At 41.1% G+C, this 26,463-nt stretch overlaps 1 protein-coding gene across 12 annotated transcripts in view; it reads left to right on the forward strand.

Annotated features, from left to right (window-relative positions):
• Positions 1 to 26,463, forward strand: part of HIVEP2 (HIVEP zinc finger 2) — a 142,849-nt gene that overhangs the window by 61,540 nt on the left and 54,846 nt on the right. For 6 of the 12 annotated variants that reach the window (XM_074818904.1, XM_074818901.1, XM_074818898.1 and 3 more), the window contains one exon: positions 4,267 to 4,328. The exons of 1 other annotated variant lie outside the window; for it this stretch is intronic. The gene's annotated coding sequence lies outside the window, so the exon portion shown is untranslated. Of the gene's footprint in view, positions 1 to 3,301; positions 3,493 to 4,266; positions 4,333 to 5,524; positions 5,681 to 19,782; positions 19,929 to 26,463 lie in introns of those variants that run through there. 5 more of the 12 variants (XM_074818905.1, XM_074818899.1, XM_074818910.1 and 2 more) reach the window with 5 other exon arrangements.

A 26,463-nucleotide genomic window follows, 5' to 3' on the forward strand; every position in this document is an offset into this window, starting at 1 on the left:
AGCCAGAAATCTTAATCTGTAAATCTGTAATTTGGGAATGAGAAAGAAATGGGGTTATGACAACTAGGAGACACAAACCACTTTAAACCTTCTTTCACTAATGTGCAGGGAGAAGTAATAGTAACCAGATTTTCTTAGTGTAACCAAATCATGGAGCATCACATGAGTAAAGAGAATAGGAACCTCTGAGGTTGCTTTGCTAGTAGATCTTAATCCTCTGTAAAGATGAGGACCATGTGCCAATGAAATACAGCCCGTCTTTAAATGAGAACGGTGGCGATTTTTCACCCTCTTGACTCTTGTCCAGGAGCTCAGGTCTCATTCCACCAGAAGCTTGCCACTGGTTACAGAGGGAGCAAGGTTGCAAATCAGAAGATCAGTTGCTTTTCTTAGTTTAGCATTTTATACTCTGATTGACATTAAATTAGATAGCATAGTGGTAAAAACATCAAAGCCAAGATCACCTAAAGGGAATAGCAGTCTCAAAGAGGTATAAAGGAGTGAAATGGTGCAAATGAGCAGAAGGAGTATTAGGTTAACTACCAGGAGAAAAATCATTACGGTGAAGGTCTTTCTCCTGATGGAAACCAGAAGGGCTGATGAGTTTGAGTAACTCAAAAATGACCTAGACAAAACATTGTAAAATATACTACACAGATTTTTCTTATTTGCATATGAGATGATCTAATAGACTTTGGCCATTTCCTTTTCCTAATTTCCGGCATTCTATGATCACTTTTAAAAAAGGTAATTTTCTTGCCTGTCTCACTGCAAGCCTTCTTCCTGAAGGTTTTTGGCACTTTCTACCACAAACGGAGACATTTGCAGAAATCCAACAAGGTGGTATTTTCAAGACTCCAGACTGATTTTTCATGGCCATATCTTGCCGTTGCTCCATTGTAAAATTCCCAGAATACTTGAAGGAAGTTTTGCATTAAAATTGTATGGTATTTATATCTAGCTGCTCTTTAGAGGCCCGAGTCATATCCATGCTCTATTCCCAGAGCAGCCTTCTTCCAGTTCTTTAAAGCTACAATTTAGCTTTACAGGAAATAATAATCATGCCTACCATACTGTAACTAAAATATTCAGACACATGAATCTTTTTCTCGACTTCCTATAAAAATGTCATTTGTAGCTTTATTTTGTTTGTTCTGGTTTGACTATAATATAAACAAGAATTTATTAAAGCGTTAGCTCTAAGTTGCTCTCTCTTTCTTGAGACTGCAAGGTCTTACAAAAAATATTATTGAAACTGCAGGGCAAAAACACATATTAACAGAAAAATGAATAATGAGTCTGTTTTCATATGGATTTTTTAAAAAGTACAGCTTGTAGTTGAACTAAATGTACTATTTCTTCCACTGCAGCCAGGAAGCCCTCATAGACTTTTGACAGCGCCGCCAAAAAATTAATGCTTCAGCTGTTTAACAGATATCAAAAGCTTGTTTGACAATTGTAATCTCTTCCAGGAATTTCCTTTCCCATTTTCCTTCCCTATAAAAACTGATAACAAGATGCTTATATAGTAGAATTGGAAAGTCAGAGGTCTGTTACAAAGCGTTGTTCATTCCTTCCAGCCTCACGAGAAGAGGCACGGCATCTCCACAGCAGGCTAGGAAACGCGGGCACTCCATTGTGTAAGTAGCATTTGCTTCGAGGATTAACCACTTGCCAAGATAGCACAGATTTAAATGTTTCCTAAGCCATTTTTGAAATTTTACGTAACATGGCAACCAACAGGAGAGCTGTTGGAGATGTCTGGGTAGGAACTCAAAGCAGTGACCAAGGAAAGACAAAAACAAAGGAAGCAGAGAAATACACTGCCTGTGCCAGCATCAGTTGACACAGCAGAACTTAAAGGCAAGGGAAAGCAGCACCAGCCCGGCCTCTCTCAAATTTCTGTCCTCACTTTTACACGCAACAAGATGTGACAAACTGAAATGAGATGCAGCTTGAACTTTTGTTCTGAAGCGTATCGAAAAGGCATGGACTCAAAGGTCAGAATTGTTCCCTTTTCTGTAACAAATTCCCAGGACAGCTGTTAATACTACTCTGTCTTTTAAGGCTAATCTTTAATAGTGTTCACAGATACGTAATATGAAATATATAGTATTACTGTGGCTGTGGTGAGGAGCAGTTTGTTCTTCTCTAATGATAGCAAGGAGATTCTGTGTTAGGGAGAGTGAGATAATTAAAGAGGGTGCCAATAAAAAAGCCACTGTGTTTGCGGAGGGTGCCCTTGTGTTCAGCAAATGCCAATTAGAGAAATGTCACTTTATGTGTACAATGGGTTATTATTGCACAAACACTTGTACAATTATGCCCTGGGTCAGAAGGGCAAGTTACCTTTGCCTCCCAGCCATTATTTTAAAGCAAACAACTGTCAGGCACACAAATATCAGGCTTTGAGGAAGGGAAACAGCAAAGTAATGACTGAAAATGCAGTTAAAAAGAGTCAATGTAACAAGCATTGGCATTGTGGGAGGTAATTTTTACCATGTCTGCACTACATGGATTAGAAACATCATCTTTATATAAAGGAGAAGCGAACACTTCCTTCCACCACTTAAATAAAGCCAATGTACTGTTATGTTGTTGTGATGCTTGGAAATGGGAAGAGAATATACATTTCTTTCAGTTACTTTCTTTGATACTGAAGTGTTTGTAGTCCACGTGCCTTTGTAAACGAGTTTGTGTACTTCCTTCTGTTGTGCGACCAATGGTTTGGTATCACCAACATCTTCCTGGCATGTCCTGCTCTCAGCTCTTGTGTGGCTCTGACTGACTTCAGTAAATGGAATAAAGGGCAGTTCTGCAAGTGACCTGGTGCAAGACATAGCCTTGGGTGTTTATTACTTGCAGCTGTTTGTAGGTCTTTTACTTGGTATTTTATTTTGCATGTTTTGCCTGAAGCTTCATTAGATTCAAGTCTAAAGAGGCAGAAGGCTCCGTGGATGCTGTGGCCACCTCGGGTGCGTACAGGATAGCTGCGCTATATGTGGATTCTTGAGTTTTGCTCTAAGGCTGTCAGGTTTATCTTCCTTTCCAATGTGGTTGCCATCTGTGCTTGTGCTGACTTCTCTCCAGGTCATAAGAAAGAACACACTTCAGCAGGGATTGTGGTGTCATCGGTGGCCTGAACCTTTATGCGTGCTTGACCTCATACCTCTAGGAAGCTCAGACGGCAAAGATAGCGCAGACCTTTGTGGCAACACCTTCTGGGGTGCGTGGGCTGCCGGTTAGGTTGCCCTGCTTCCATATATGCCGAGGTATTTTCATTGGCATGCTCTTTTCACAGGTTTGAAATCTCTGCGGCTTTGAAGTACCAGCTTTCCCTAAAGAGGAAGCACTGTGCTCGCCCGAGGACCTGCTCGAACCCAGCATCTGCTGGGGCAGGATGGGGTGACAGAAGTTAAATGGAGAGCATTAGTTTGAAAAATTTTATGAGATCACCAGCCTTTTAAATTGGTTTACACAGATGGCTGTCGGGTTTGTTGCTTTGTCCTTGCTAAATAGTAACTGTTTATGGAAAAATGAATTGCTTTGCAGAAGGAGGTCCCAAAGCTCATGCTGTTGTTTCCCTTACTGGAGATCTTCATGTTATTATGGGCATACAAAGATTTGGCCTGAAACGGAGATTAATTATGAAGCGCACAGTGAATAATTAACTGTTTGACTTGTTCCTAAGCTCTGTAGTCACCAGGTTAGAAATGATTTCCCAAACTACAGGAGATAAGAGAAGGTTATTCCTGGTTTCACAACGTCTGTATTGTTAGGGCTTTGTGCTGTGTGTACTGTGACATCAGCTGATACCTACGCAAGTTGGGTCCAGCTTCTCATCCAAACCACTTCCTGGGGTTTTCTTGGGTAATGGCAGTGATTCAGAAGACACCACAGTGCCTCAGAAAGCCGTTTCTTACATGTCACGTCCAGACTGTGTGACCGGGAAGAAATGAGGCTCTTAGGAAAGTTTTGATCTTAAAAATACCCACTTTTTTTGTTTGTTCTGCATTCAGATTTAGATGTACATTGCTTGGCTTGTGTCCTACTGACCTGTTCATAGACTTGTGGTATGTATTGTGGAAGATGTAAGAATATGATGTACAATATGCGTGAGGCAGGAGCCTGAGCCAGCCTCCAGGCAGAGATGCTGATTTTGCATCCACAATTGTTCCTACCCGGCAAAAAACCCACAAGAAATAGACAGGATAAAAATTTTTAAAAGAAATCAAATCTAAATAATGGTACTCTGCACTTTTGCAGGACTGTCTACTTAAGAAGCTGAGAGTGAGTTAAAAACATTGATGAAGCCTCTGTTCTGTGAGGTGGGTATGTGTTTTTATTACTATTTTGAAAAAGCGTAGAACATTCAAACCATTTGCCTGAGTCCAGGGACGCATAGCTATTTAAGAGCCATGAATAGAGTCCATAGCACGTGTTCTGATCCATACTTACAAATAAGGTCTTTTGCCCTCCTCTGGACGGAAGGGATGAGTTTTTGCATTCTGTTAGCATTTGAAGTGGCTTTTTTAATTTTCAATTTCTGACTAATGGAATAAGTGAGTGTCGCAGATACTTTTGCTCTGCTGTCCTCCTGCTCTTTTTGTGTGGCCTTAGATCACAGTTTGGGGAGATAACAATGTGTGATAGGGGAGTCAGTAGAAGTCAGACGTGTCCACTGGATCCAGGCCAAATATAATCTGGGGTTTAGAAATGTTCAGTGTGTTTCACTAATTTTTTCTTTTACCATTTTGTCACGGTCAGATGCACCAGCAGTCTTTTAATAAATCACCTTCTGCTTTGAGACTTGCAGCTTAGGTTCGCAGACCCATGAGGGCTAGATAATTTGAGTAAGTCTGAGAAGTGAAAGTGAATATTTGTAGGTGCAGCAGCTACAGGCGGCAAAACTAGTGAATCATTGTAATTTTGATAGCCTTTGTCATTACAAGATACTGCATGTAAAAACATCAGCCCTGCTTGCCCTCTGCATGAGCAGCTCGGATGTGGACCCTCAGTGCTTCCGTGCACCAGGCTGGTCACCCGCCCCTGCTCAAGCACCCCGCTCCTGGGGGACTTGTTTTCGGCAGTGACTTGGAGAAACTCTCTTGGGTTCTTGGTTATTTGCACCTGTTTCCCTTTTGGCTGTGGAAGATAAACCCAGTGAGTGGGCTTCTGCCTCCTGCTTCACGCCATTGGGATCCTGGACTTGCTGTGGCAAGGAATAAGTCAGGATTGGAATGTGCCTCTTTAAGGATTTGGGTTTTTCTTTAAACCAGTGTTTGCCTTTAAAAATAATTTTTGAGTAAATTACTCTGACAGTAAGTACCAGAATAGATATTGATAAAATATGAATTTATGCACGCCAGAATTTATCTCTTTTGCGTCTATGCACAAATACATACTGAAAATTGACTCTAGCTGCATATGGCTCCCAATCTCTTCCCTTCCCTGGCTGTCAGCTTCTCCTTACCTGGATGAATAAAAGGGAGCAGAGTGCTGGGCCACAAGCTGAAGGTGGGTGTAGCAGAGAAGTTATATTCAAAATGTTTTACTCTGGGACATCATTGTGGCTCCTCAAGTGCCTCTCAGTTCAGATGAAAATCGCATTAAAAATACGACACAGTTTGATGCCAGTCTTAGCTTCACACTCTGAAAAAGGAATGAAAATACTCAGAAGGTGAGTTACCTATATGCTTATTTACTTTCTGGGTGATAGAGGCTGTGCAAAAGCTTTTATTGCTTTAGAAGCTTTTCAGTACACATTATGGCTGTTAATTAAAATTACTTATTTGTCAATCTGAAATTTACACTTGGTTGAATTAGAGATGACAGGCCTGCTTGTAGTCTGTTCAGTAAGGCTATAAGAAAGTTGAGATACCTCCACCCCAAGACCTTCCATTTTCTGAATGTAAGCACCATTTATTTTGCTCAGTTCTGAAGCATTTTAAGTTCAAAATCAATGGTGAGATTTGTAATACATCATTTGATTCAAATTATGCAAATCCATTGCTGTAGCGTAAAATGCTGTAAGGTCTTTGGGAGGGAAACCCCCCGCTTCTTCTGCCTTGACATGCCCAGAGGCGAAAGGTGAAGGTTTCCCATGTTGCTGCAGCACCCGCGGTGGGATGGCACAGCTTGCTGCCCTTGCTGCCTGCACTGTGCTGCCAGAAAACCCGCGCCAGTCACTTCAACACTTTGATGTGAACAGACTCCTCAGAGTCTCCAAAATGGGGAAGTTATGAGCCAGTGTTAGGTGTAGTTTCCATTAATCATTAATCATAAGTTATTGATTGGCAGTGTTATTACAGCGTTATCTTGGCTTCTGGGCTTCTGGGGTCATGTGGGTGGGCAGCAAAGTGGTCGTCTTCTGTTGCTGATGCTCTAGTCAGCTGGTAAGGGAGCTGAAATGGTCACAGCTGATTGGAGGTTTCTTTGGAGATTCTTTTTTGCTGCTGCCTTTAGAAACCAAACATGAGGCCACAGCTTTCTGTCCTGTTATAGCATTAAGTTATATTGTCAAATTCAGAGCAGTTAGATCAAGTTTTAAAGATATCTAGGGGGAAAAACAGAGAGAGAAGCAGCTAAGGAGGAACAGAAGACAAAACTGGTTGAAGAACTTTTAAATGGCAGAAGATTCTGAAATACTTTACCTCTGCTCTAAACTAGGACAAACCCTTGACAGCTCTTACACAGTGAGATATCTTATTTCAGAACATTTAAAATATTGCTTCAGTTTTATTTTACATAAAGATATTTTGATAGTGTAAAGGTATTCCAACTCATCTCATATGTCTTGTTAAATTATAATTCACTGGGTATCATAACAATACTGTTAAACTGTTAGCATTGAAGTATTTTGTTATATCACAAGGCCTATTACTTTTATTAATCTTAATTTAAACCAGGGACAAAATTTTCTATTTTTTATGGAACTTTTCAATTCTATAAAATCAGTATGTTTTTCTTTTAGGAAATCCTTTCAGTATGAAAAGTTTGGATGAGTTACAGTTTTACAAATTTCTTCTGTTCTTACTATGCATTTTCAATTTTTAAAATGAGTGAAATGTGCCTTCTTTTATTGTCTATAAACCCTATAAACCCTAGAAATACATATTTATGACTGCGTTGGATTTCAGCGCAGATAGGGCTGACTTTTCATTTCTGTGAGAATGTTTACAGTTGAACGGTCTCAGGAATAAAAACACAGCTTTTTTACGCTTATGTTTTACGAATATAGAACTTGCACACACTCTGAGCCATGAACCAAAAGCTTCAGATTTAGCCAGCAGAGAGGAAGGAATTTGTCTGCTCTACAGCAAGAGGAAGTATTTGCTGTGTTATTGTAGTACATGGCCTTTTGCCATCTTTGATAAAGTATTTAAGGGTTGTGCACCCAAAGTCTGCTGCCCTCTTGACCCATCATCCATCACCGGCTGTAGATGAGGTAGATGAGACGCAGCTCCATAGGAGAGCCATTGTTTCAGCCCCGTGCAGCTCCTCCGGGAACGGAAGCTGCAGACAAAGCAGATCCCTGTGATTTACCGCACCACTCAGCCTCCTGGCGTTTTCTGTTTTACCTATACCTTTTCTGACCCCGCTCTGGGCCGGCCAAGGTGGACAGACACACGAGGAAGCTGTAGGATTGATCTGCTTTCCACTCAGCTTCACTGGGTGTGAATGAGATGAGCATCTGCAGGTTTTTTTTCTGTATTAAAAAGGAAAAGCAGAGACAATTATCACAGCACTGTGCCTTGGCATTACATTTAAATTTATTTCCCTTTTGACTATTCAACACTGTTGATAGGTGATGCTTAAAACACTGAATTGCCCATCATTTTTCTAGCGCACTCTGAATTGCCCAGTCTTTTTTTCTTCCCTCTCTGAAATCAGTTCTGGTTACAGAGATGCCAGCATCCCCAGTAAGTATGCCAAGAATGTACAGTTATACTTTATACTGCTAAATTAACAGACAGGAATAGTCACACCAAACCAGATTCAGCTCCCAGATGGGAAAGTGTCTTCTCTAGCCCAAATTTTAATGACTTTTTTACATGAGAAAGTTTCACCAATATAGCATACAGTGTGATTTAAAACAAATGCTGTCATCTCTCTATGTTGGTGACAGGTAACTTGCAGAAAACAGTCATGATTTCTTTGTTTTCAGTAACCAACCAAGGGTTGGAAATGTCTGGATATTTAGGTAGGTTAGCTCTTCTCTTAGTATCTTAAACGATTTAAATTTAAAAAGATTATTTTTAGTTAAGCACTGGTTTGAAGTGAAAACCAGGGTCTGATTCTTATTCAATTTGTTATATATGCAATTCTCTTAGCTTTGTGAATTTAGTTATAATTTACATTCCTGTAAGTGTCAGGGGAATGAGTTCTAGATGGCATAACAACAATATCAGAAGAGCTAACTTCAGTTGTTGCAGTATGTGATGCTGATGGTGTGAAATATTCTCAGACAGACATTTCTGTCTCCTGACCAAGAAGGGTCTGTTCATGAGATGATGAAATCTGTGGTCTTTAACAATTTGCTTGTGCCAGCTGGAATACCACGGCAGATTTTGCCCCCCTGCAAATTTTAACAATGACTATGTTATGATGAAATGAGGCAGAAATTTTATGATTGGATTAAAAGAAGGGTCTTCCACTTTTTATGCACACTTTACCTAAGAGGTGCTGAAGTTCATAGCCTGACTACTCCTTGGAACTGCTTTAGGTTCCTGCCATGAAGCCGAGTGAGATAATGCATGTGCTAGAAGAAAAAGTTAAAAGGTGCATACACGGGCATTTGGATAGAAATACACAATTCTCTGTGATTGTGCCAGACACTGTAAATACCATATCTCCCAGTCATTGCAGGTGCTCAGACACTGGGAAGATACTTTAGATGGGATTACTTTGTGCATTCTCCAGTTCACAGTATTTCTAGTTTTCAGTGCACTGTACTACTCTATTCCTGTTTATAAATCTTTTAAGTGTGCACATTAAAAAAGTAATTAAATTGTCATCATAATTTATAGTATGCCTGAAGTCAATCACCTAATTAAACGGAAAGAGCAGAGAGGTAGTAGGTTCATAAGCATTTATTAAGTACTACAGTATTAATTATGCAGGACTTTTGAACCAAGCAAAAGAGGAAAGAATGGAAACACCAATCTAAAAAGGCTTTCCATTGCTGCCCTTCTCAATTTAATAATATGAGACACACCCCCACCCCCAGTTGGCAGGACAACACTAATGCTTTCTTTTTGTTAATTTTTAATGAAATTATGATGGAGTTTTTTTATGACAATCACTTGCAGCATTTTCCTGTAATATTTTTGAAAGAATAATATGTCCTCATGCAGGGGCCTATAAATACGTGAGTAGAATTGGAAGATACATTTAGAGTTATCGTTTGGGGTGGACTGCGCAGAAACAGACTCTTGGTCATCACTCCTCAGCGTCTCAGTCAGGGAGTGGAGCCTGTGCCGGTCCCAGAAGAAGAGCTCAGGGGGCAGTGGAAGTGCGGGCTAAGCCCGAAAGAGGAGGCTCTGGGTGACACTGGAAGAGTGGTGGGGATGGGTCGGGACACCACGGTCAGGAGAAGGTTTGCTCTTTCTTTTCAACCTTTCTCCCACCTCTAGCTGTAAACCCGTGTTGCTTGGCTGAAAGCAGAGGGTACGAGCTGCTGGCTCACCCCACAAGTACCAGGGTCAGGAGGAGACTCTGCAAGGCTCTGGGTTGGAGCCAAGAAATGGAAGTGCATTGTATTAGTGAGCTTGGGAAACAGGGATATCTTACAATATCTGGTTTGTATTTTGCTGCATCATATGAACTGCCTCAACACAGGAAGGTGATGAGGATGGAGTAGAAGCCTTATGTTTAGAATTTCTTCTTTTTTCCTAGTTTGTTAAAAAATTAAAATCCCTGATAACACACTCAAGTAGGCTTACCTGCGTTCCGTGTTGTTTCTGGGGTTTTCATTTCAGCCTCAGTGGCCTTTACACATTAATGTTAGACATTCAAACTTCTCTCTCAGATAGCAGAGGGGTCTGACCCTGCAGACGGGGCCTCGAGCCCTGGCTGTGCTGAAGTAGCCCATGGGGCTTTAGGGGAGAGCATGAGTGAGCAGGCACACAGGCAGCTGCCAGGAGCATTTCAGAGGTTTCTGATCTGTTACTGATCCATCAGTCTGCAGTGAACAGGGCCTTACTGGTCCTTGGGGATACAAATGCAGCCAGTAGGCAAACAACTGTAATAAACCAGGATGAAGACCTGTAAGTATTTTGAACAGAATTCAGTTTATACTTTGCAACTCCGTTGGATGTTGATGCTGAGGACTAGACCAAAATCCTGGGAAAGGAACATCTTTGCTTTTTTCCTACAAAAACTTGTAGCAACAAAAGCCTCTCTCCAGTTCACCAGAGGTGAGGCCTTTAAAAGACATTTAGATCAGAGGTCTTTAAAAAAAAAGATGGCCAAAACCCTTCCATATAAATGGACAGGAAGGTGTTAGAGACTTACTTGTACTGTCATTATCAAATTGATGTAACATATTTGGAACCTAACAGCACAGGCATCAGTTTATCTTACAGTATATTAAATAAGAATTCATTCACAACATAAGGGCAGCATCTAAAAGTTGGATCTGACTTATCTGAAAACTGGAGAACCAGTTCAATAGCTCTTTTTTTGGATGAAATTGAGATTGTGTGATTGGAATATCAATCCCTGCCGAAGGCCATTTCTTTTCACAGTCTTTAATAGGCTGCACTGAATTGACAGTAAAACAACAAAAAAGAAAAGCTAGAATGAACAATCAAGAAAATTCACTGTGTATGGGTTTTTCTTTTATACAGAAAGCATTGAATCTATTTGGCCATGAGCACTGCAGTATTCTGTACCATCTTCTTTCATTCAAGGATGCAGAGGATTGTATGCTAAGTCCTGATCCAGCAGTTTAGATTGCAACACCATGTCTTCTTCTCCTGCGCACCCGCTGAGACACGGGTTTTCATGCCTTGCTGGAGGGAGACCTGTGGTTACCACTCTTAATCTGTTTATTATTGTAATTACTGTTTCAAAAAGATATAATTGGGATTCCCTTTACAACAAAGACAATGTTTTACCTTATATGGAGCAAATCAAATTATTGACAGCTCTTCACCCCAGAACTCATAATAACCCTATAATGAGTACAGTCATTATGCTTCAGATTAGCACTGCAGCAGTGTTATATAAGGAATCTAACTTGACAGTTGTCTGGGGAAAAGAATTATGTATATAAATATATATATATGTATATATAAAAAAGGTGGTGGCCTAACCAAGGTCTCAGGTGACATAATACAAGTTGGGTTATATAATCCGTTTTATGGTCAATAAGCCTGTCTTCTGAGCTGCATATTGGAAAACTTAACGCTTGTCTGTTTGTATCAGACTTTACAGCTCTCTCTTTAATATAGAAATTGCTCCTGCCATGCTATTAAGTGTGTTTTCAGCTTCTCATGCTGGCAATAGGCAGAAGAATTCTCGGCAGTGGTGTCCTCTCTTTGTTGAAGCAGTGAAAAACTAGAAAGCCCAAACCTTCCTCGTACTGATTCTGAAAACAAGTTAGATGAGTATTATATTGCAAGTATTTGAAGCAACTGTGGAGCGAGCCGTTCAGATACCCTCTGCCAATTTTTTAGTCAAAACAGAGAAAAAAAGTCTGCTCTTCACATGTGAGAGCCCCTTTAACCCTTTCTTTAGGCATATATTTTCATTGGGAAAATATACTAGTTTTATGTTACAGGCAAATAATTGATTTAAAGTCCCAGATCCTACTTCAGCGCATGTGCATACATGCATACATACAACGATGTACCAAATGGATGTTGTATTTTAAATCCATGACTGGAAATATTTGTGAATCCTCAGGTATTGAAACTGGTGCAGGTGTTCTCTTGTGGATGAAGAGCTTGACCACCTGAGTCTGTCTTTATGGGTTGCTCAGAAATCACTCAGGGGGGTCTGTGTTAGGCACTGGCAGAGTTAGGACAGGTGGGTGTTTGGTAGCACATGCCTTGCGTGCACAGTGTATGACTCCAGGCAGCTGAGCCAAAGACTGGCTCTGTGAGCGTGAGCAGGCCACCAAGCTTCTCCTGTGCTCCTGGACCTCCTCTGTGTTGGGAGCACAGGGATGTCACAGTCATTAATGTGTATCAGGTGAAGGATGTTATTTAAAAATCAAAGTATATGGTGCCCTTGCCATGACTGCAGCCTGACTAGGCATATCAGAAGCCGCTTTTAAGTTCCTGCTACTGGAACTTAGTGTGGCCTTGACAGCCTTCAGACACTCTGTGTAAATGCTCAGGTAGTCTTGGTGATGACGTGGCTTCACTCCTAGCAATACCTAATGGAGGTGACATGTTTAAATAAGGAGGTAGCACTCCTTGTTCAAGTTTGGGCAGAAGTTCCCTGGAATTACAGAGCACATCCTGAAGAACAGCAGTATTAAATTCCAGCTATCATCTCATTAATGTGCATATTGATCTTGTATGTGTGATTTTCTCAAGGTGTTTCTTGGGAGAACAATATTAAATTTGAAAGAACAAATGCCACTATAAAGCAGGGAGATGTGCGATGACATATTTGTAACTTCAAGCTCCATGAAAAAAATTCCTAACTAGACTTAGTGCAAACATTTCAAACCCTCTTTTAGCCCACAAAATCAAGAGCCAAAAGCTAACGTCGATTCATAGGACTCTTCGGGAAGATGGAAAAACCCAAAGTCAAGATGAAGGAGTATTTGAGACAAGAAATTTAGGTACACTGAGTCTGGAGAAAGTGTAAATCAGAGCTTTAACTGCACATATGCAAAAGGTCTGGAAAGAGCAGGGCAAGGTATTTTCAGATGTTATTGAAGAGAAAATGGGGAAAATACTGTGGTTAAGCTGCAGCAGGGAATACTTTGCTAGAGTGTTCAATATTGGAAAGGGGTTACTACTATGCACATTTAGGTCAGTGGAGCAAACTGCCATGGGAGGGTGTGGAGTCAGTCATGGCTAGACTAGGTAAGTGTCTATTATAGATGATCTAGGATGACCCATTTAGAGGTGGCTTCCAACACAAGTGCTTCTGTGATTTTCTCTTCAGGTACAGCTCTTGTCCGATTGACTTGTTCTTCCAGTTAGTATTTATTACAGCCCTATTGACAAAAAAGCCCTCTGTACTAAGAACAGCATGTAAGCTAGAAATATTACCAAGTACGTTTGTGTTTATGAATAATCTCTTGAAATCTGTGTTAAAATATCTTATAAATGTTTAGACTATTCTTAAAACATTTTACTTTGTTTCTTAGATGAAAACTTTTTTTTTTTCCCCCACAGAAATGTCTTCATATTTTAAAGATGGGAAATGTATAAATTTTTAGAGAACAATATTACACAGGAGGTGAGATATACTCTGTCCCCATACCCACATGAACTACATCTCTCCTCCTACAAATGTTCATTGTAGTGCTAGTTCCCAGGAAAGGATTTAGAGGACCTACAGATCAGTAAGCCGATGCATGTGTGTGTACATGCGTATGTGCATACCTTTAGGTATTAGTATGATAGCCTTAATAGTTACTGTAGTCAGTGGAATTTTTAATTGATCCTAGGGCACAGAAGACTTGTTTTCTCTATTCCATGTTATTATTTCTTTCATGACACTGTATTGTTCAAAAGCAGACTCTATTGTTAAGTAATTAAAATCAGTGCATGGGGAAAGATTCACTTTTATCAACAGAAGAAGCATAATGTATAGCTAACCACCCTTATCAGGGAAAATAATTTCTCTTTGGGCTCAATCCAATTTCCATTGACTTTTACAATACTTGGATCAAGTTCCATTGACTTTTACGATACTTGGATCAAGCTTTCTAATCATGATGCTGTGATGATGTGCAAACCCACTGGGGACTTTATTGCTCATTGCCAGTACTAGTTGTAATGAAACGATATGAAAAACACTGGAACATAGGTGCCAAAACTAGATCTGCAGTTCAAGTTAAGGATTTCTTTCACTTGTCAGAAAGAAAAGAAGTAGCCCCAGCAAAGGTAATTCTGACTCCATTTACTTATCCTCTTTAAATCCCATCTGAAGCTACTGTAGGATTGGTGTATTAGTAAGAAATCCTTAGAGAAGTGGTAAGACATGCTTTACGTATCCTAAGGGCATACTAGGTATAGTGAGCCTGCCTGGAGCCTTTTCCTGGGGTCTCCTAATTCTGCTCGTCTCTTTCTGATAGAAAAATAGCTTGTTTTCTTTGAGTGCTTGCTCTTTTATCATTTAAGTGGTTTCTGGTGGTCACAAAGGTTCTGGAACAGCATGATAACGGTTTGGGATATAATTGTCTGAATTTTAATATATCTGTTGTAACTTCCTGAATGAGAATTGGTGGTATTCATCTCTGGAAACACTCAAGTGGGAATGTGAATAACTCTTTAGAGATGTAGAATTCAGTAGAGGTCTTTTTTGTCCTTTTTTCTGTAACTTATCACCTTCTTAGTCTTTAATTGTGTCTGACTTTCTGAATGATCACTATTGGTCGTTGTGCATTTTATTGCTCACGAGAATCCTTTAACGATTTCTTATGTTTCTTAGCAGTGGCATTGTTTTCCTGGCAGAAACATTTTTGCTGCCTAGCATGTTGACTGTGTTATCTGAAAGTGTTTTTAGGTCCATGCACTTTCTTGGCTCCTTTCCTAGGGCAGTTTTTCCTCAGCTGGACTTTCTACAGTCAGTGTGGCCTCTCAGCATTTTCCTGTTTTTATTAATTTCTGAGCAGAAGCCCTAACATAGAATCAAACCTTGAGGTTTTAAGGGGACAAGTCTCAATGAAATTGCCACCTTGCAGTCCTTGGTCTTTTGCTTGCAGCTGCACTAAAGCTCTGCTGAAAACATCAGAGAGAGCAAAGGCAGCTTAAACCCATTTTTTTAATTTGTCTGGTTCCTGGGGCAACCAGGCCTTGGAGATACACCCCGCTAATAGGAAACACCCTCAGAAGACCAGGTTTAGCTAATACCTGATAGTCTCTAAGTCAGCCATAAGGTCTCTTTCTTTTATTTAGTGGTAGGGATGGACTTTCGGACACAGACATGAATAAATTCAGTGAAGTCTCTGCTCACCAGCATTGCCATTTGTGTTTCAAAGGTCAATAATTTTCTTCTTTAAAATATATTGCTTTTTAGTGACCTTTCTGGGGATGGTAAATAAAGGTAGTTTAGAGAGGGATCGGTTTAGTACACTGTTTCGGAGTCTTTCTTTTATTCTGATTCTGTTGTTTTGGCCATCACAGAAGGCTATCATGGTAGCACTTTGCTCACAACAACATTCATGAATCCTGAAAATTCAAGATAAAACCTGTGTGTCTGCCCTAAAGTAATGAGTCTTCTGTCAACTACTGCATCATGGAGAATTGTTACTTAGAGCTTTTAAGTTCAGTTTCTTCAGCTAGTACTGCAGTGATAAGGAAGTTGAAACTTTCCATCTTGCCTTTTCTGTAACTCTTCGTCTGTGCTGCAGATCTCAGATAGTGGACAGGTGTTGCCTTTGCAAGGGGCCATAAAGGTTGAAGATGACATTGCCCATGGATCATCATTATTTACTAGCTAGAAATTACACCACTATACTGGTTGAAAGAGCTGTGGAAGTGCTCTGTTTCTTACACCAGGAAAAGCTGTCTGGGTTGGCTTGGGTTGAAGGTCAGTGGACGGCTCACATTGGCTGAGGTAGGAAACGTGAGCCTCCAGCCAGTGAGGAGCAAGTGGGGACAGGAGTACCTTCAGCTTCCACAGCTAGAGGAAGAGGGCTTCTGTCATAGGTCTTAGCCACCAGCAGTCTTCCTTTAAATGAGACATGCTGGGGTAGATTGGATAGCCACAGGCTTTTGTATTGTGTGTGTTCCTACATGATGTTGTGGAGAACTGGTTGAAATTCATATGAAAAACTATACCAGAACGTGTCTTGTAACAGTACTTGTCCTCCAAAACCTATCCTTTTATCTGAGATTATTCTCCAGGCTGTTGATTACATTTTTCAGAGCTGCAGTATTCTTGGTGATGATTGCATCAGGTCCATCAGTTGTTATTTCCAGGTCCTCAATTTTCTTTTCAGCCTCCTGCCGTTTCAATCCCCAAACTTCAAGCTTCCTGTCCATGGAAACCATAGTAGCCCGGATTAGGTCCAACCTTCCAGAAATGTGTAGTGCATGTCTTGTAAAGAAATTAGAGAACCTTGAGTGGCCAAGGACCACAGCTCTAGGTGTTGCTAAACCAAAGGCAGGTAAGCAGGTGAGCCCTTTTAACAGGCTGAAAACCATGTATGAATATGCTGCCAGATACCTCACTGATCTTAATTTCCTCAAGGGCATGTTAAAGTCACCTCCCGTTCTCTTATGAAAATAAGAGACAACAGTGTTAAAATCTTAAATCACTTGGGTGATTGTGACCAGTAGGTCATACCCTATAGCATAACTGGAAAATTTCTTTTCACACAGCTCCTGAAAGCAGATCCACAAATTCCTTTTAAAATACATCTTAAATCAGCTGTGATTTTCATGATCTTAGTGAATTTGGTTGTTTTCCTAAAGCTGCCCACCTAGTCCCAGGCACTTGGTTTGGCATGGTTTTTCCCATGTACATTGTGGTCCTCCCTTCTCCACCCAGGGAGGAGGCTGTGCCTGCAGAAGGCACCAGCACCAAGCTCACTGTCTACTTCCCTCTTCCCACGGCTCTGGGGAAGAGCGCTCAGCCTGGTCTGAGCCTTGCTGCTGTGGGCAGGGCTAGGTGGGTGAGCTTTCTCCTCCAAAATAGTGGTGGAGCAGCAGCTGGGGTCAGCTGTAGGCGTGCTGGAGACTTCCTTTACATGTGGAAATACCGTAACCTTTCCCATCAGGGCACGTGTGGTGAGACATTTTATCTCTGCGTTTCTGCAGAAGTGGCTGAGATGGTAAGACTCCCGTTAGTGGCAGAAGCCAGTATTGAAGTCTTTGTGAAGGGCTTCTCACGCCAGTCAAAGGAAGAACATGCCTATTTTACAGATTTTTGTTGTCATAGCTGTCTTGACCAAAGGCGTAAAGAGGCTTGATCCTTGACTTGATCCCTGACTGACACAAAAGCTCTCACTGTGGATACACTTAGGACAAACCTTTACTTCTACTGAAACACTTTTTGCTTGCTGGATGAGGAAAGAAGGACCTCAGGAAAAAGCTGTGCCAGCAAATAACATGATTTTGCTGGTATGAATGAAGGCTGTGCTGGGAACACACTGTCAGTACAGTTTGCTAGGACAGCTGCACCAGCAGAGCTATCCTATTCTGGATACAGCCTTGTCTTCTGTTCCAGTTTGTCATGCATGATTTATCTTTCTGTCACCTCTTCAGGTCCCTAGGCACCTCTCAGCGTAAAAAGAAATTAAAACACAATACGGATGAGTCTGCTCTGTATTGGAGTCTTGACCTTTAATATATCTGGTTTTCATACTGCAACTTTTCCAGCAAATAGGCTGTCCTACAAGAACTGAGGTTGCTTTAGTGATCTGCAGAGGTCCCACCTCAGCCATGCTTCAGTTTTATTTGTTTCCACCTACAAACTCTTGAGCTGCCTGAAATGCCTGTGAGAGGAGATAAAGTTTTCAGATTGCCAGGGAGATCATAACCATGAACTCTAGTGGTCGAATGAGGAAAAAAACCTATCATTAAAAATCAGAGAAAACAGCCTGGCAACCCATGTCTCAGAAGGATTGCTCAATGTTTTGTCCCGTTTTACCACTTTAATTTTTATCAGACTTTGAGTTTTGTTTTTTTTCCCCTTGATGCTCTCATTACATTTTCCTTCGTTTATTAAGGAAAGGGTTTGTATCTTGCTCTGTGCTTTTGTGGCAGCATTTCTCCTGAGCAGACTGGTATGTCGCTCTGATGGCAAGTTTGCAGTCAGACTCCTTAGATCAATAAACCATCTTAGTTAGTTGTTGAGTATACCAGATTTGAATTTTAAAAATCCACAGTAGCACTTAAAATACCACAGAGGCCAAAACGTGATATAAATTTTAAGAGGTATCTGAAGAATTGCTCTGTATTTCAGTCATAAAGCTTTGCCAGCATTACCTTTTGACCAGATCACTGTTTGATTGGGTTTGTCTCATGTTTTTTTCTCTGCAACTATTGAAGGTGTTGGGTTTTTTCTTCCCCAAGAGACAGACAACTGTGTCTTTAAAGAAACAGAACAACTGTGTCAACAGATGGGAGAGAAAATGCTGTGTCTGAAATAGTGCTAGGAATAAACCGTGTTAAAAATAGGTAGTCTTGCCACAACTGTTTCTTTGGCCAATGTGGAAATCCTTCTTTCCCATACTAGTGTGTTATCAAAACTATACTAAACCCCTGCTACAAACACTGCCAAATTAGTCTATAAAAATCTTGCCAGAACAATAGCTACCCTTTTCCTGCCTAATTGTAATACTCATGCTAGTAAAGGAGAAAGGCTAAGGAAGCTGTGCTGCCACAGGAGAGCTCTTCGCAATTCCTGTGACAGACCCCTGGGCAGCAGCAACTAAAACACAGCTCTTGCACTTGTGGATATAGATTTTAATGATGTGACCCCTCTCTCCATCCCCAACAGTACTAGGACAATTAGGACACCAGTGTTGTTTCACTCCTAGGTATGGAGAGAAATAGTTTTCCTGTCCCACAAACTATCTGGGGAGAACCCATGGCAGTTTTGCTAACAAGTGGGGTTTTGTAAAAAGAAAACTCTTGCCCTCTCCAAAATAGGAAAGCAAGTTGAACTACGCTCAGACGTGCTTGTTACTAGCAGAATTACAGCAGCAGTTTAGACATTGCCTTTCTGCTTTCCATCTGTTGTCTCACTTATTTTTGCAGTCTGTCTCCTTGCTTTCAATTGTCTCTTCTGTGTCTCAGTTTATCCAATTTTCAGGGCTGGCCAGCCATTTCAGCATTATCGCTGTCCTAATGGCTGTAAGGAGAGCAGAGAAGCTTTTCGCTAAATGATTTTTTTTTTCCACAATGCCTCTGTGCTTTGTTTGGTCGGTGTTTGTTTCTGCTTGGTGCTCCATGTTGTGTCATCTGGGAAGAGGAGATGTTTGCATAATGTGTATTTTGCTGGAGTTGTTTAATTTCTGCGAGTGTTTTTATTCTACAGCTCACAGGGCCTTTGGGGCAGGGACAGACTGTAGTCTCAAACAGAGAACAAATCAAGAGGGCAGCCTGGAGGAGCTGGAGAACAGGTAGAGCCTGGCCCTCAGTGCTCCCCTCTCCACGTCCTCCCCAGCCTTCAGCCAGGGGGACCCGCTTGGGAGGAAGCAGCCCCAGGCACCTGAGCATAATTGAGGGCATCCCTGTGGTGTTTGTAATTGATTCCTGATCTCTGAGATGAAATGCAAAGGTAGATAAGGCCTCTTCATCTGCAGAGAAGGGCAGAGGCAGGTGAGTGGCGCAGCCTGCTACTGAGCGTAAATTCCCTGTGACCAGTTACAGCCCCACTTGTTTGCAGTCAAGGAATGCTCTTGGGGATCCGTGCTTGCCTGGAAGTTGTCTCTGTTAGATTAATGTAGCAGACTAAAGGAAATTTAAAGGAAAAGAAAATGTTTCAGATGTCTTTAGAGGCTGTCCCGTTACTTCAGTGCATCAAGAGCCATGTTCCTTATCAAAGTGGTGTGTTCATTATCCCTACTCTTTCCTCATTCCCATGGGATGGAAATGGAAACAGAGTTCAAACGCCCATTATTTTCCACTCTTCTTTCAGTGATAAGAAAGCTCCCAATTCACTCCGTGAAAAGGCTCAGAGATGCTCATCAGCAATTCTGGATGACGGGATTTCCTATGGTAGCTTCTTACCTCATCTTTTCTGTGTTACCTCCTTCCACCTCTGCATTCCCCTGCAATCCATGGGTATGTCTGTCTGTGTCCATTCCAAAGATACTTCTCATGGCTTTTTTTTTAATTTGTTTTTGCTTAACCAATCTATGGATGAGTTAAAAATACTAGTACTTTACATGCATAAGTGACAGTTTGATTAACAGCTGGATTCTACCTTCTTTTAGCATGATGAGCTGTAAAGGAAATTGAGGACAGTTTTGTGCAACATAGTTTGTGAAAAACGCATATTCAGAAGGATGCACGCTACCTATTCACTTTTGACTTGAGCACATGCTTTGCTGAACTGGCTTTACTGATTAGAGATGGAATTAAGCATATGCTTAAATGACTTGCTTAGCTGTGACTGAGGTTGCATAATTTGTCTGCTGGAGCTTTCCCGTTGAAATCAGTGAGAGCAGACTCAGGCCGTAGTGACAGAGAGGTGATGCAGTTGTAATCGGTAGGATATGCCAATTTAAACTTAGTCCTTTTGTATTGTAAAATGAGGTTTCGCTTTCTCGTTACTGCGAGTTTCAAATTATGGTTGTGAATTGTGGTCAAGTCAATATGGTTTCATGGGACAAGTATATCAAAATATTTTTGCTTCAGATATAGGAATATATAGCTAAAAGCTCCTATTGAGGCTAACTGCTTGATGTTTCACTGCCTCATTTTTCAGACTGCTTCATTCTTGTGTTGGACACCAAAATCATTAGAAAACATTCACTGGCAGCATTTAGTAGCATATCTTTAGAATGTGAAATAAAGAAACCAGACATTTGTGATGCACCACCAATCCATTAGTAATTTGTTTAACTCCACTCCTCCACACATGAAAGAGAATAAAATAGAAGTTATTAAAATAAAAGTGATTTTAAAGAAATCTTTGTATTTATGACCATTTGGGGTTTTTTCCTTTAACATACCAACTTATTTTCTTTTTCTGAGAGTCAATGGTGATTGCAGAAGGTGAAAAATTGCAAACAAAACTAAGGAGAAGTTCAAGTTAGCTGTGGAGCCAAAAGTGTGATTCAGGAGCTGAAAATACCTCTGTGCTTCATGCATCAAACTCAAACACTGTGCTTTGGCAACACCCCCTGGATTAGAAGCGGAGTTTGAGGTCATTCCTCCTCCAGCCTGCCATGTATGGATAGGGCCCACGCTCATGACAAATTACTGACTTACTGAGCACAGACCAAGAGCAGAGTGACATCAGTGCAGACGGATCTTGTCTCACTGAGGAGGACCCAAGACTCCGCTGCTGCCTTTCTCTTGTCTGTCTTTAGACCTGGAGGACCAGCGTGGAGGCACTGGCAAGGAGGACACTTTAAGCAGCCCCTTTCTAGATGTGGCAATAACAAGGGATAGGGAGGTAGAGCACTTGTCTCCTTGTAAAGAAGTCACACAGCACCCAGCACAAGTGCTAACAAAGTGTGTGGTCAGAGGTGTCTTGATGACCCATTCAGATTTTTAAGACAAATGATCAGCAGCCAGTGATGGTGCTTCATTGTGGCTGCAAACCTGAAACCACAAGTAGCATATCCTGTGCTGTACAAGCTGTCTTTGCAACCAGGAGCGTAGTGTCAGAGACTTATCTCAGCTTATCTGGTATAAATCCAGAGTACCTTGAATGAATTCTGTGCTTTGACATAACACCAGTCTCACTGAGGTCTTAGTTTTATTTATAGAGAAAATTGGCTTAGATTTTGCAGGTAACAACAACCAAAACTCTGTAAACAGACCCGAAGTCCTTAGATCATTTTGCCCACTGACAAATTTCTGTTGCTTCCAGGCATCACACTTCCCTGCTGGTGTCCTGCATGTCTGACTAGTTGCCAGCTTCTCAGGGGCAAGTTAGCTTTCATCTACTACTGAGATTGTCTAGTGCTGTTGCCATCGCTCTGCCATGGGATTGAACTTGTGATGGCCTTTCTGTGGAGGTAGAGACAATTTTGACAGCTCAAGTGATTGTCCTGGGCTTATAGGACACCTGCCACATTGCAGCCTGCCTGCTTGGCAGCCATGAGTGGCTCTGCCTCAGTTTCTTCATTGTGCACCTGGCTGTATTGTTTTTTCCCAACACACAGGTGTCATAGCAGGGTAGTCATTCAAAGAGGAAAGAAAAATCAAGGCACTTGGTGTAGGAGGTTCCTCATGGTGATTTTGCTGAAGCCTGTTTGGATTGTGTAGAGCATGAGCTTTACCTGGAATCCTATCTTGGGCTCAGCTGAGACCTGATGTTTTCGCCTTCTCTGCCCACTCTCGGAGGATCGCCAAGAGGTACTCACATCTTGCTGCCAGCTGCCTGCATAAACAGCCCTCTTCTCTTGGCAACAGCAGGCTAGGCAAATGGGTTGAGCAATGTGCGTATATGGACACTGTGTCAGTTGTCAGCCTGAGCATTGTCTAAAAGCATCAAGCCTGGTTAGTGAGGGCACTGATCTCAGCTGGCAGTGTCTAAACTGTTATTTGCAGTGAGGTTATGGACCTATACTTAGGGGGATGTGCTCTTGCTAATTTAGCTCCCAGCTGAAGTGAAAAAAAAGTAACCCAAAATCATAGTTCCAGCAGTGGCAGTAAAGTAAGGTCCTGTGCAGAGTGGGCTCTGGGAAAAGAGGAGATAATGTAGGGAGGATCCAAAGAAGAAATTATGTACTTGATTTTAATAAAGTGAACCACCTATGTGAAAAGTAATCAAAGTTCACAGGTGAAGTTCCAAAAGTCGTTTGGCATGATACATCTTCTGGGTAAATTTTGCTCTGATTGCTAACTTTCTGCAGAGCCTGAGGGACAATAAAACCAGCTCCGCTAACACACACGTGTTAGTAAATATGCCTATTTTTATTTATATAATATGTATACATACACACATATATGCATACACATATATGCATATATACATGTCTATATTTATGTATAGACACACAAGTCTGTATGCATATAAATTCATGCATGTATAAATTTCAATAAATGAAAATTTTACAAAGATTTCTTGGTGCTCTTTGCATCCAGATCTGCAACATGGTGCTAGCATGTAGGATACTAAAAGGAAGAAAAGCTGTCAATAAACAAAATTTAAATGGGCTGTCACACTCCTATTGAGAAAAATGTGGAAAACAAAAAAAGCATAAATACTGAAAAATAAATTAGGCTTCAAATGTCTTTCTGTTTTAGTAATGAAGACGAAAATGTGTACAGCATAGAGACATTTGATTCAAAAAATAAATTATATCCCTTTAACTTTGGAGGTAGTTCAAGATTTGATCCATTAATTTCATCAAACTACTTGTAGGAAAACCTATTTCTGCAGTATTGAGAGCTGCCAGAATGACCTGGAATTAAGAGGGCAAAGGTAGAGACACTGTAAGTATTTTAATTCATCTATTCACAGATGATTTGTGTGAACACATTAAGAACACCAGTAAAGTAATGGGAATAATTTTCTTCCACTTTTTCCAAATTGCATACGGTATGATTGCATTTGATCAAGACATGAACATCATTTCTCAGATGACTGTGTTCTGCCATTGATCATGTGAAGTCAATTTAAAGTATGACATTTCTTTTACCTTCCTCAAGGAAGACATTTTTGCTTCTAGTCTTAGCTGCTGTAGCTATCAAATTGTGTGTATAATAAATTGTGCTTTGTTTAGAGAGTGGTAACTGTAAAATAGTGCCCATTCAGAGAAGAGGTACTGAGATTGAGATTGATGCCTGGAGTTTAATGCATCATAGCTGCAATCAAGCAAATCTTAGACTTCTTTCTTCTCCCATTACAGACTGTAATTCATAGAGTTCTCCAGACTTTCTGTGTTTGAAAAGGAGAAAGGAGGCAAAGAGAGCATTAGAAAATCCACACAGACTGCGTTCACAGTCTCTATATACTACAGTACAGCAGCTTGCATGGTCAATTCATTGTATTTAGTAAGAAAACATCTGTAAATGGAGATTTGAACCCATGGAGAAGAAGTGGGAGATTTTTGTACAGCCTCACTGCTTTGAGTTACCAGCCATGAATTCAAGTTCTTGGGTGGTATGCTGCAGAAGTGTGAACATTTTTCTACCTGTGTTGCCTGGCTCTAATAGGAATTATCCTATGCAATCCTGGAACCTGGCTGCAATTTAAATGTCACCTGTCTTTCTTACAGACCGGGTCAAACTGAGGCTTTAGGTAAATTCCCAAACCATGGTAAGGTACAGTCTGTGCTGGAACGCTATTGGCTGCAAGCCAGTTCAGGTGTAACACGGGCATGGCTTTATTTGCTCTTTGCACTCTTGAGGCAATCTCACCCATTTATTGTGCTATTTCAGAACATTTGAATAATTAGCACTAAAATAAATATTATCCAGTTGCTTTCCTTAAACTTTAGTTTCTGATTAAAATACACGTGAGATTTCTGATATTTTTAACCTTGTAAAGTGCACAGGAATCTCCCTGTCACCCCCCTACCCCCAAGTGACCTTACAGTGTCAGTGTAACAGATGTATAAGAAGTAATATTAAACAAAGTCGTCCTTCTTGTTGATCCATGAAAGGAATTAATCTTTATGGTCAAATGTTGCCTATGCCTACTGCTACATCTTTGTTTCACCATGAAAGGTGTAGTTTTACAATTACAAAATAATTACGGGAGGCTGCCAAGGGAGAAGCTCGCAGTTTTTCAAAAGCAGACGGTGTAAGAGTCATTATCAGAGCACTTCTGCCTGTGTGTTTCCAGGTCCCGTGTAAAAGGCTAATCCCTGAGTGTCTGAGGTACAAAGTTCAAATTGAAAAAAACTCTTCCAAGCAGTAAAACATACTGTGGTTCTCATACGCTCATTTCCATTCTGATGTGCTTGTTTAATCTTAGTTTCCACAGCTGGCAAACAATTGCAGCAGGTTAGGAGAGTTGTGACCAGATATGACCAAGCACTAGCAAATGCTCAGCAGCGGTGGTTGCATTGCTGTCTGTCTTTGGTGAGCAGTCAGTGAAGGCATGATCCTTTACTTTTGCTGCCAAAGAAACAAGGATTGCACAAATTTTTACTAATGTGGTGATAAAAACAAATTAAAAGTTCCTGGTTTTAGTATCACAACAATGCCTCTGGGAGCTTTAATTGGGCAGTAAAATCCTGTTTGATGACACACGCATTATCTGGGGTTTTTAGAGACTCTGCAGGTTGGCTGTTCCCTCACACCGCGTCCTGTTTTCTAGCACCAGTGCTGCCATAAGATGGCAGGTTAGTAAGGAGATGCGGTAGTACTGGCTAGACAAAGTCTTACTGTCCTTAACCAGATCTTGCTCTGGATAAGACTTTGCCTAATTGTAAGCTTCTTAAAGACTCAAGAAACCGATCCAGCCTTCACTGAAATCAGGGGGAGTCTTTCACACTTGGATTGGATGCTAAGGTATCCTTTGAGGAATGCTATTGAAGACAGTGAGGTTACCACAGTGAGAGGGAAGACGCTGGTTCCCATCGGTTAAGAACTAAAAAAAAATAGGGAAAATTGAATATAGTGTTCCTCATGGATTTCAGTTTAAATACTCTTTATGAAGCTGGAGCAGCAGCAACGTGATTTTGTTTTATAAATTACATCTTTTTCACTTGTGGATTCATTCTCTCTTCATGAAGGTCCCCTCTGCTCCTTCTAGGGTGCTATAGAGAAGATTTAGTGTAAATGAGAATAAAGACCTTTGTCTCTGGGTTGCAGATTAGATAAACTGATTCACAATGCACGTTAATTAAAAATAACTGTGTGCAAGTATAGCCAACATCACTAAAGCCAGTTAGGCCTATGAAAGCACAGGATGACCTGCTTGGGGGCTGGAAGGTATCCATGCCACACCAGGGAGAAGACGCTGCAATTCAGAGTCCCCCTAGGTCCAGCTGAAGGATGGAAGAATAAGGACTCATGACTTCTTTATTGATTTGCTTTGTTTTTCGACTGGAACTTTCCTCAGGCCAGTTGTAAAAGTAGCGAGTGAAATACTGGCCCTGCTGAAAACAGAGTTTTGCCCTTGAGTCCAGCCGTGCCAAGGTTTCACTCACAGATTAAAACCGTATTGGGCCCTGTCTGTTCAAAGGTTCAAAAGTGGTTCCTGGCTCCACATCCAGATAATTTCCTAGAAAGCTGTACATTGATGTGATAAAGTGTCAAGGTCTGGAGCCAGAGCATATGTTATTTTATATACTCAGATGCCTGTATAGACCACTGTTGCCATTGCTGGTCAGCAACACATTGTCATTTGCTATTTGTTTTTGTTGCTGATAGCAAACATTACAGGAAAAAAAAAAAAAAGCAGAGCATATGCCTTTTATTGCTAATCGGTTCCAGGCCTGCTTTACCCTTCAGCTTTTCTCAACCTGTTTCTACCAGCTCACATCCGCACTCTGCTAGGGATGGAAGTGCTGTGTGTCGCCCCCTCCATGGTGGAGAGGCGTTGCCCTGTGTATGGGGCAGCGTGGGCAGCTGTGGCACTTGCTGAAACCAGAGGGAGGTTTGCTGTTGGCTTCAGTGCCAGTATGGTCAGGCCATGGGCACAGATCTGCAAGGCCAGGTCTGTGTGCTGTGTTTGAGATTTTCCTGT

This window comes from Strix aluco, chromosome 3 (assembly GCF_031877795.1).
Source record: "Strix aluco isolate bStrAlu1 chromosome 3, bStrAlu1.hap1, whole genome shotgun sequence".
Classification (NCBI taxonomy): domain Eukaryota; kingdom Metazoa; phylum Chordata; class Aves; order Strigiformes; family Strigidae; genus Strix; species Strix aluco.